The following is a 10,241-nucleotide window of genomic DNA, read 5'->3' as shown; positions in this document are numbered from 1 at the left end:
AGCCCAAGGTTTAGCTTAGTTTCGTGACGTAGGAGGTTCTTGGCAGATTTGGGTATTCCCGCACACACAGGACTTAGAGATCTTAGATGACCATTCCATAGGTATTCGACAAGAGGTTGACACCCTCTTGGCGCGCCTCCATGCCCTAATCGGGTCAGTGATGTCCCTAGTTGACATCTTTATGTGTTGAGTAGGTTCTTGTGTGGTACGAGCGACACTCGAAAAACAATTGGCGCCACTGTCGGGGAAGAGCTACCTAGATTAGAGTGGGTACCTTAGTGTGTGGTTATGGTTGTACGGAAAGAATCTTTCATTACTTTTCCAAAGTCGAGGTATCCTTGGCTTTGTTAGTCTAGGATAGGTGAGTTTCTTGCCGCTGTCATTGTTAGTTTAGAGTATTATTGTAGTTTAGTGTAAAGGTTGTGTTTTTAGCATTCAATAGCTTAAGAGTGTTTGGCTTAGTGTGTGCCAAAAGTGCATGTTAGGTCAAGCACAAAAACATCCAAAAAAAAACACCTAAAAATTGCTTTTTCTTAGGATTTAGATACCATTCAGTGTTTTCTTTGTTGTTTTAGGGTTCGAATAAGTAGGACACATGTGTGGAGTGTTCTGGATGTGAAAGGTTCAATTTACTTTGGATTTGCCCAAGGTTTGTATGTTTGATGCTGTAAAGTGACTGAAGTGACCTAGAAAAGCCATCTTGGTGTACAGAGTTGGTATTAGTGTCCAAAAGCACTTAAAATCACCTCTAGTAACCACAGCAAGTGTCAGGTACCAAAAAAAAGCTACAATCTGCAAGTCCAGACAGTAAGCGCCCTTACTGTCTCCAGACCTAGAAAAGCCATCTTGGTGTACAGAGTTGGTATTAGTGTCCAAAATCACTTAAAATCACCTCTAGTAACCACAACAAGTGTCAGGTACCAAAAAAGCTGCAATCTGCAAGTCCAGACAGTAAGCGCTCTTACTGTCTCCAGACCCAGATTTGGCCAACTGACCAAGCGAAAGCATGTACACATGTTGTAGGCTCAGTAACAAGCAAGTTTGTGTAGTTATAATCCAAATTTGATGTGTTTTGGTCTTGTCAAGTGCTTGGTATACACAACAAAATCTGCAAAAGTGACCATAACTCAAGCCAGCAAGCCCACAACCCAGGTGAAGACTCCAGAAGGTGAGTATAAGCCCAGGTAAGAGGTTCCTATTTCTAGGAGAGTCAAAATACATCCTGTGAGCACAGAAAGTGCAATACTATCCTCTAGACAGTAAGCGCTCTTACTGTCTCCAGTGCCCAAATTGTGATATTTGGCTTGCCACCTAATCTATACATTGAATGCATGTATATATATAGTTTCTATACTGAGAAATACTTCAAATAGATAGTAAAAGTGTGTAAACTGCTTGCAGGGTGTACTAGGAGCCTGAGACCACAGCCATCTGGAAGTAAGGTAACTTTCCAGGTTAGTGCATCCAAGGTTAAGCACGTTTCATATTTTTGAGGTCAGGAGCTGTAGTACCCTCAGGACATAGACCACTTAGGGACCACGTGATTCAAGTTTCTACGGAAGAGAGTGTCAATCAAGCCACCCAGGTATCCTTAGGCCCAATCCCAGAGGATTACATCTCTGACACGTCATTAGAAGATCTATACTATCAGACCATGGCAGGGGGACAACCATCAGTGAACGTCAAAGAGGGAGTTAACTTTATGGGAGAATCCTCCAAAGACCATGAGAGACCTCCAACAATCTTGCTGTATGCCTATAACAATGGACAAGATGCCAGAATCTTCAAGGATTCTATGAACCATAGCTGTGTTCAGATTGGAGATAATCCAGTCGAATTACAGTATAGGGTCCTGGCCACTTATGATGGCAAAGGAGGTTATATGGATGAACACGGTGCTTACTACATGATAGTCAAAAGCCCCAATGTTGCGGACAAATGGGGACGAAATGCGTCCAAGACGAAAGCTGATGATGAGGTCGAGGAGAAACCGCCTCTAGAGGAAAACAACAATAGAACCGTGTTCAGATCTTTCACCACTAGAAGGCTTATGTCCGACAATCCTCGATGGGGAATTTACAAAGCCTTTCTTGAAGAAACTGCTGCGTACTATGTCAATGAGGATGTAAACGAGAAAGAGGCTACTCCGGATAAGACTTTGTATGTCTACCTCTTGAATGAAAGAAAATTCTTAATCGTAGACAAGTTTGGTCAGGAGTACATGCCGACCTCTGCTGCAAAGATGAGTAGGTATACATACTTAGGGTTACCCATTGTGTACCCTGAAGTAGCAAAGCCCGCAGCAAGTGCACCGCCTACAATCCCAGTAAGAAACTTAATGGATGATGACATCCTAAGACCAATCCAAGTAGAGAGGCAACCTATGCAGAATCTTGGTCAGACTAGTTTCTTTGAACCTATTCAAAAACCAGAATTCCACACTCAACAAGTGCCAAACATGAGTGGATATTCGTTCCAAGCGGGAACAAGGAATCCACCACGCGATGAAGAACTCTCTGGAGGAATTCATCGACAAAATGAGACAAACAGAAACTCAAGTAGAGCTACTCAAACGACGCAAAATGTAGCTAGGCCACAACAGAGAACCACTACTGCACATATAGGGGACACTATACAAGTACTTGGGACACCAACTGTAGGATTCAGACCCCTAAGGCCGCATCAAGTCGACAAATGCGTGCCGTCTAAATATACAGGATCTGGGGATCCATATGCCCATGCTTCTGCCTTTAGACAAGTGCTGAGAGCAGAGCAAGTACATGACTTCCATACGCAATATGAGGGCTTTGGATTGACCTTAGATGGTACTGCTATGACTTGGTTCCAGCCATTAAGTAAGAGCTCATTCTCTGACATAGAGGATCTCTTATCTAACTTTGTCCAAGAATTCACCAAACGTGGGATAAAGCATGACACAGTCTCACAAATATACTCTTTCAAACAACAAGAGAAAGAGAAAGTAAAGGAAGCCGCCTTGAGATTGAAGCAATATGTGGAGAGATGTCCTCCCAAGGAGATCCCTCAACAAGAAAGGCTAGCGTTGCTCTTCATAGAATGGTTACTAGACGAGAATCTCAAGAAGGATTTGCATATTCAAAGATGCCAAACATTAGACGAGGTTATCAAAGAAGCGGTATACCTGGTTGACAATTGCAATATATATGGAGAATCCCGAAAGGATTCTGATACCAGGTCAAGCGACTCGAGGGTGACTACCAGTGTTGTGAACACGGGACCAACAACCCCTGTGAAAACCGCTGGAGAAACCGATGCCCTTATGGACAAACTCCTTGAGCGTTTCAACAATGCTGCGTTGGCACCTCAACATGTGAGACAGCCACAATTACGTTTATGTAGCATCTGTGGAGGGAGTCATCCCACAACCCAGTGTCATGTGATGCAACCTCAGCCACGTGACCAACCTAGACTGTAGCAGCAAAAGTGGTGTGAAATAGAACAAAAGTGGACAAATCATTCGACGGAAGAATGCTATCACCAAAGGGGATATGTGAGAGAAAGGAAGTACCAGCCAAACCCTGTGTACCAACCACAACAAGGGCAAGCCATTCCTCCATATCAGATGAATAGGGCACCACCACCACCACCTAGATATGCCACAGGACATCCGGATGTTCAGCCAGGGCTGGAAAGAGCGAAACCTGTCCTTGGACATCAACCACCACTGCCAGGGGAAGCCCAGGCAGCAGTCAGGTACGTGCATACAGATCAGCCAATAGAGGAAAGAGCCTTAGTGCCTACACCGCCCTACCACACGGACGAGAACTATGGATGTGGTCAAACTGTAGAACTCAGTACAAGAGGGGGGGAGATGTATGATCCATGGATGTTGAATCCTACCACCAGTTACATTCCACAACCAGACACTTCCATGATGTCTAACAAGGGAGTGACTGTGGGTCAAGGAACTTTGATGTTCATAGCTAATCAGCAGGGAGGAATGAAGCCAAGATCTTATCCTCCAAGGCAAAATTTCACCCCGCAACCTTCTCAACAACCACCAAGACCATTGGGACCATGTTACCGGTGTGGTGGAGATCATTTGATGAACATTTGTCAAGTGGGGGAACAAAGTATCAAACCTCAGTGTAATCAATGCGGAATTACCCACTTGTATACCGACTGTCCAAACGAAACCAACAATAAAGGAAAAGCGACCATAAGTAAGATTGGAGTGATACCTTCTTTGAGTGGATCAGAGACTGAAGCGACTGTACCTGTCAAGGCAGTTACACGAGCTCAAGCTAAGGGGAAAGAAGGGGAGAAAAAGGATGAAGGCCAAGAGAGAGCTAGTCAAGCTCCTAGTTGAAGGGTAGAAAGACGTAAAATCTGCTCTAAGGAGAGAGCTAGAAATCATCATAAATACAAGACTGTATCTGCTGAGCTTGCAAAAGCTCAAGAGCAATTGCAACAACATCTTTCTGGAGTAGCATCTGATTCTAGGGAAGCAGAACCAAACAAGATAGACAACACGAACAACCAGGAAAAGAAAGATAAGGAGAGCAGTAGCCTAAGTTCAGGTGGATCAGTCGTGGTTGAGAAGGTATGTGAACCCTTAGATGCTATAATAAAAGCCTATGAAGCTAGGATAGAAACGTATCAAACTCAGGCAAATCAATGGTTGACTTATCCAAATGCGGGGCTAGAGAAACAGAGGTTTGAAATGTGCAAACAATTGATCCAAACAGCTCAGGCATTATTAGAAAAGCCTCATGCGATGCCAGTTGAGGAAAGGATAAGTCAACAACCTCCATTTGACCTAAAATCTAATATACCTGAGGAGGTGAATGTTCCAGAAGCTAGCTTCAAGGAACTAGAAGAGAAATCTGATCCACAAGTAAAGATTGAAGAATCGCGGGCTGAAGAAGAGAGCAAAAGACAAGAGTTGGACCATAGAGTGGCGGAAAATAGCACACACAAATCCATCTATAACGAACCACCCATGGAACCTGAAGTCAGAGATGATTGGCCTCATAGATTGTGGGAGATAATCAGAAACGCCAAAGATGGAAGCATGACACTCGAGTCAGCTCCTCTAGAGGAAGTTGATGTAGAACGCCAGATGCCCGATCTAGATGCTGGGTCGATGTATGGAGACATAGGGTCAGAAAAATCGACAGAGAGCATAGATGAAAATCTTAAGGAACTCCCTGCTTATCAAGGTGAATATGAAGCCAAGTCTGACATTATGATCCTTCCGTCTCAAAGAAAGTCGTTCAAGCCAACCTTAGACTCTAACGCGCTTCATGAGTTGCTATCCACGCAAGTCAGGTGCACTTTAACGTTGGCAGAGCTGCTCAAGATACGACCACATATGTGGAAAGAAGTGAGCACATGCTTAGAGAAATTGGGTCTAAAGGATTCGCAAGAGATGCTTGAAGCAGAGTTGGGTGACGATCAAAATACAAAAGCTAGTGTCAAACCTGTACCAGTAAACAAAGTTGGAGATTACTGTGAAGGTGAGGACGGCAACACGATGCTACCACTGGAGTTCAATGACGTCAAAACCATGGCAATTTTGGATAGTGGAGCAGGTGTAGCCATAGTTACAAAAGATCTTTGGGAGAAATGGGGAAAACCAGCACTCCGAAAGACCAGAATGAAGCTACAATTAGCCGATGGTTATGTCGAAAGACCCTTGGGAATATTGGAAAAAATCATCATAACGTCATGTGGTATAGAATATGAGCATACGTTCACAGTAGTTGATTTCGGTGATAGGAATAACTATGAAGTTATTCTTGGAAGACCCTTCATGCACCAGCTCATGATGATACAAGACTGGGGCTACAACTACCTATATCTTCGCCACATGGACAACATCACAAGGATAAACCTCGAAGATTACTCTTATCGTGATGTGCAGCGAACACCTGTGGAGGATTTTGACTCATCCACAACAGCTAATTCCGAAATTCAAGCATTTCTGGTCAAAAAACCTCAACTATGGATGTGCGGAGCTTCAGACAATGGAAGCTTGGATAGAAATGAGTGCAAACTAGAAAGAAGTGTAGTGGATGATGCATATATTGTAGAGCCATTTCCAGAAGAAGCCTTCGAGCCTTTGGAATGGATGCAGATCTTAGCTACACTTGATGTAAGCACTAATGAGACCACTCCCACAAAGTTTTGTGACAGTGAAGGTTTGGACTTAGTCCCCCTACGCATGCTAAAAGCACTTCACATGATAGACAAAGGCAATGAGGAGACTACAATGGTCAATGAAGTCGATGAGATAGAGAAGCAAGTCCAATGCCTGACAATTCAAGATGAAATCTCTATCAGGGACTTAACTCCTTGCTCTTCAGCTCCAGAGACGATAGAAGACACTGAGTCAAAAAACGAAGGGATCCAACGAGAGTGCCTCTTCATAGAAGATGCAAATGAAGAACACTCGAGTGGGAAGCATAGTGAGTCTGAGGATGAAATGAGGATTCCTTTGACAATACCTAGACCACCCCACTATAAATTGCAGCGCTACAAAAGGAAGATCCAGAGAAGATACAAGAAAACCAACCCGATGCCGGAGTTAGAAAGCAAATTACAATTCTTAATGCTAGTCAAGGCTGAAGACTGCATTAAAGATGGGGTAACGGGGATGTATTTCAGAGAAACAAAACGAAGAATGAAGAATCAGCCACCTAAAAAAGAACCTGAGGCTAAAAGCAATATTTCCGCTAAAAAAGCGCGACGTGAACGACGACGAGAGAATTTAGCCAAGAAAAGCTTGCACACCAACGAAGAATGGACCACAGAGCTATCACATAGCACAGAAGGAAGCAATTCAGTGCAGGATGGAATCAGTGTTCCTTCCCACTACAAGCGATATACTATTCAGGATAGGCGTATATGTTTGGAATAGCCTATTCGAGAGAAGAAACAAGTCGGGACATCATATTATGGTCCTGAAGAAGCTAAGAGAATTGATTTGGTAAACCCTGGAGAAGAGCCTAAACCTACCTACATTGCCACGGATTTTACTCCAGAGGAAGAGTTAACATTAATCGATGCCCTTAAGGAGTATAGGGATGTTTTTGCTTGGTCTTACAAGGACTTGAAGGGTGTGGATCCTGTTATCTGTCAGCACACCATTCCCCTAAAAGCCGATGCAAAACCTAGCAGACAACGTCCATATACGTACAACGAAACCTTTGCTAGAAAGATAAAGGAAGAGATAGACAAACTTATGGAAGCAGAATTCATCTATGAGATTGAACATACGGAATGGGTGTCACCTATTGTGGTTGTCCCCAAAAAGAATGGCAAGTTACGAGTATGTGTCAATCTTAAGAAAGTGAACGCTGCTACAATCAGGGATAACTATCCTCTTCCCATAACCGAACACGTGTTAGAGAGAGTAGCAGGCAAAAGAGCGTATAGCTTTCTGGATGGATTCTCTGGTTACAATCAACTGTCAACTGGGGATCAAGCCAGAAGATCAACACAAAACCGCTTTTGCTACAGAATGGGGCATATATGCGTATAGAGTGATGCCATTTGGGCTCACCAATGCACCAGAAACCTTCTAGAGACTGATGAGTCATGCATTCAAGGAGTATCTTCGAAATTTCTTGGAAATCTATATGGATGACCTGTGTGCTCATTCCCTTGCGAGAGATGAACATGTAGTTCACCTTAAGAAAGTCTTTGAGAAGTGTAGAACATATAGAATCTTTCTGAATCCTGAAAAATGCGTATTCATGGTTAGACAAGGGAAGATATTAGGGCACATAGTGTCAGCAAATGGGATATCCACAGATCTTGAAAAGATTAAAGTCATAATGGAATTACCCAGACCTACAAATGCCAAAGGTGTGAAAGCTTTTATGGGCCATTGTGGATACTATCGCAGATTTATCTACATGTATGTTGTGATTGCACGACCTTTGTATGCCCTTATCACTGAATTCAAATGGACTGAAGAATGTGAGGAATCCTTTAGAAAGCTGAAGGAAGCGCTGATCACGGCTCCTATCCTCAAGGCTCCAGATTGAACAATAGAATTCCATGTTCACATAGATGCTTCAGCTATAGCGATTGGGTGTATCTTAGCTCAACCTGGTGACGGTAATATGGATTTCCCAATATCTTACGCTAGTAGACAGCTGAATAGTGCTGAGAAGAATTATACCACCACTGAAAGAGAAGGTTTGGGAATGATATACGCTGTAAAGAAGTTTAGACACTATCTTCTAGCCAATCATTTCACCTTCTTTGTAGATCATCAAGCACTACTCTACTTGGTGAACAAACCATGCAATACGGGAAGAATCGTCAGATGGTTCATCATATTGCTAGAGTTTGACTTCACTGTAGTAGTTAAAAAAGGTACAACCCACCAACGAGCTGATCATCTGTCTCAAATCTTAAGCGGAGAGCCACCAATGGGGATTGATGATGATCTGCCTGACGCTTACCTTTTCAACATAGAAATGATTCCTCGATGGAGTCACAAAATCGTCCAAATCCTGTCTATCAGACAAGTTTCAGTAGGGCCTGAACAACTGATGTCACTATATGTGGTCTTTGAAAGCAAGAACTTCAAGCTGATTAGTGGAAGATTGTATTGTCAAAATGCTGACGGTATATTCCAATTATGCGTTGAGCCAAATGAGATTCCACTATATCTGGCTGAAGCTCACACAGAGGTCATTGGAATACATCACGGATTCCACCAGACTTCCAGGAAGTTGAATCGACTTGGAGTGTATTGGCCGTGGATGAAGAAGGATGTGCACAAGTACATTCAAGAATGTGCACGATGCAGAGCCAAACCACCGGTGGATCATGCCACCTTATACCAAGTGACCATAGCACCTAAATGGAGTCAGTATATAGTCGATTATCTTAAGGGGACTCCATTTCCCGAGAAAATGAGCAAGACAAGGGAACGAGCGATAATAAAGGAAGTAGAAATGTATCAACTGATTGGCAGTCAATTGTATAAACGAAACAAAGACAATCAGTTAAGGCTATGTGCATCGGAAAGAGAATACCTGCCAATCCTATAGGAAGCACATCCAGGGCAGGCTGGTGGCCATTTCTTAGCAGAACGCACTGCGCAATTGATTATGTTTGCAGGGATATGGTGGCCGACACTCCTTCAACACGCGGAGATGTATGTCAAGCGATGTGACGACTGCCAACATGCAAAAGTTCCTATGCGAAAGGACCATATGCCTCTTAGACCTATGCTAGGAACTAGAGCATTTGCCAAATGGGGAATTGATTTCGTGGGTCCGATCACACCGGCCTATAGGAGTCACACTGAATACATCTTTGTGGCTACAGATTACTTAACGAAATGGGTCGAAGCAAAAGCCACAACTAAAAATGATGCACGCACCACCGCTCAGTTTCTATATGAAGAAATTTTCACCAGATATGGGCTACCCATAGAAATAGTCAGTGATCGAGGAACACACTTTGTCAATGAAGTGATTGAATACTTGCTTGACGAGGTCCTTGTCATACATAAGAAGTCAGCTCCATATCACCCGCAAGCCAATGGCTTAGCGGAGAGCACAAACAAAGTCTTTTGCACAGTGCTGAATAACAATAGGACTGATTGGGACCAGAAATTGCACGCTGCAATTTGGGCATATAGAGTGGCCTATAAGACTATCCTAAATACAACACCATACAATATGGTGTATGGTCTTAATGCAATATTGCCAATGGAATTCCTAATTCCTACTTTAAGAGTGGCACAAGCACTCGAATGGACAGGTCATGAGCTCATACAACGCCTAGATGACCTAGAGAAACTTGATGAAACAAGAATGAAAGCTGTCATAGGCATCTACGCGCAAAAGCGCAGAATGAAGGAGTTCCATGACAAGCACCTGATAACGAAAGAATTTCAGAAAGGTGATTATGTGCTTGTCTACAAACTCAAACAAAAAACCAAGAAATTGAAGAAGCGAGGCATGGGACCCTATTTGATTACAGATATATCATCTAGCGGGGCCATCAAACTTGCCACATTAGAGGGAGAGGAGATGCCTAATTGGATTAGTGGATGCAGGTTAAAGAAATATCATCTCCCGCTAACTCCAGAAATGCTTGAGAGGGTGCATGCAGCTGGTTGTCAAAAATCTACAGCCAAATTTATCAAAGAAGAAGCTCAAGAAGAAGCACGGCTTCGACAACTCAAACGAAAGCAGCAGCAACATGGATTCAACAAGCAAAAGTGGACTCGG

The 10,241-nt window shown here is 43.2% G+C and overlaps 1 pseudogene; it reads left to right on the top strand.

Moving 5' to 3' along the window:
- The first annotated feature begins 1,654 nt into the window (after positions 1–1,654).
- LOC147423873 (uncharacterized) lies at positions 1,655–2,588 on the top strand (annotated as a pseudogene).
- The last annotated feature ends 7,653 nt before the right edge of the window (positions 2,589–10,241 follow it).

The sequence above is a fragment of the Adiantum capillus-veneris genome, chromosome 26 (assembly GCF_014529385.1).
Source record: "Adiantum capillus-veneris isolate H3 chromosome 26, ASM1452938v2, whole genome shotgun sequence".
Classification (NCBI taxonomy): Eukaryota; Viridiplantae; Streptophyta; class Polypodiopsida; order Polypodiales; family Pteridaceae; genus Adiantum; species Adiantum capillus-veneris.
Note: the sequence above shows the minus strand (reverse complement) of the source record. Positions and strands in the feature narration are given on the sequence as shown.